The sequence below is a fragment of the Mobula birostris genome, chromosome 31, assembly GCF_030028105.1.
Source record: "Mobula birostris isolate sMobBir1 chromosome 31, sMobBir1.hap1, whole genome shotgun sequence".
NCBI lineage: Eukaryota > Metazoa > Chordata > Chondrichthyes > Myliobatiformes > Myliobatidae > Mobula > Mobula birostris.
In genome coordinates, this window is record NC_092400.1 from 7,931,743 (window position 1) to 7,933,084 (window position 1,342).

Below are 1,342 nucleotides of genomic sequence, written 5' to 3' on the forward strand. Positions count from 1 at the left end.
ACGGTAAAAGGTTGAACTTGAATAGATCCTTATGTCTCTTAGCAATTTTAACTCCCAAATAAGTAAAATAGTCAGTCGTCACTCTAAACGGAGAACATCTATAAATGGGAACCTGCATATTTAATGGAAAAAGTTCGCTCTTACCTAGATTCAGTTTATAACCAGAAAAACTACTAAACTGAGCAAGCAAAGTTAATACTGCCTGAATAGATTTTCCCGGGTTGGAAATATATCATAGTAAATCATCTGCATATAGTAATAATTTATGAGACTCATTTCCACGGGTGATGCCAAATATACTAGGGAAGTCACGAATAGCAATAGCTAGCGGTTCCTATTAACTTATATACCTTTGGATGTGGCCATATTAGGAAATGTTTGTGAGATGCTGGTGTCCATTAGTTATCAATTCTGCAACCGCTTAAGCTTTAATGGCTTAGCAAACAGCCTTTGTTCCTCCTAAGTGTTTTCTTGTTACCACATTACTGGAAAGACAGCAAGCTGGAAAAAGTGTGAAGGAGATTTGCAAGAATGTTGCCCGGGCTCAGTGGTTGGACCTGTGGCGGGGCCAGTGGTCCGCAGAGCCTGGTGCCAGGGGTTTGAGACGCCCTCGCTTGCTTCCGGAACTCATCGGCCATCTTGTGTTAAGTCCCTCTTCATGGTGGAGGCATCCTCCCCATCTGTATAGTACTTGGGTTCGACCTCACTGATCTGGAAATTCAGAATGTTGGAATGGAGATGCAGAGCAGCCCGACTGCTCTTCCTGACATGCAGGGACACGTATCGGGCATTGAACTTCTTGATCATTGCTCTTGGAGGCTTGGTCCATCAATTTCTGGGCTAGGCCAAGCCTTCGGTGAGATCTCTTCACAGCCAGAGAGGTGATATGTCCATGTAGGACGTCGTTGGGATCTTCCTCCATTTTAGCCAGAACATAGCCCACGATCTTTCCATTCTCGTCCTCAGCAATGTAAGACTTGAAAGATTGGGAGGATGAGGATTTTATTCCTGGGAGAATGAGTTCTGACCTTATAGAGGTGTATAAAACCATGAAGGCCGTACAGCAAGTCAATACATAGAGTCTTATTCCTGGGGAAATGGATTCAAAAACCGAGAGCACAGATTGAGGATGGGAAGGGAGTGATCTTGGGGCTAACTTATTCACACAGACAATGGTGCTTATATGGAATGAGCTGCCATCGGAAGTAGTTCAGGCATGTACAATAGCAATATTTAAAAGACAGTTGGACAGATACATAAATAGAAAAGGATTAGAGAGATATGCACCAAACACTGGCAAATGGTACTAATTTTGACAGGCATCTTGGTTGGCGTGGACGAG

The 1,342-nt window shown here is 43.4% G+C and overlaps 1 pseudogene; it reads right to left on the bottom strand.

Annotated features, from left to right (window-relative positions):
* Window positions 1-482: 482 nt before the first annotated feature.
* On the bottom strand, window positions 483-1,051 carry LOC140190712 (N-alpha-acetyltransferase 10-like; annotated as a pseudogene).
* Between the last annotated feature and the right edge of the window lie 291 nt (window positions 1,052-1,342).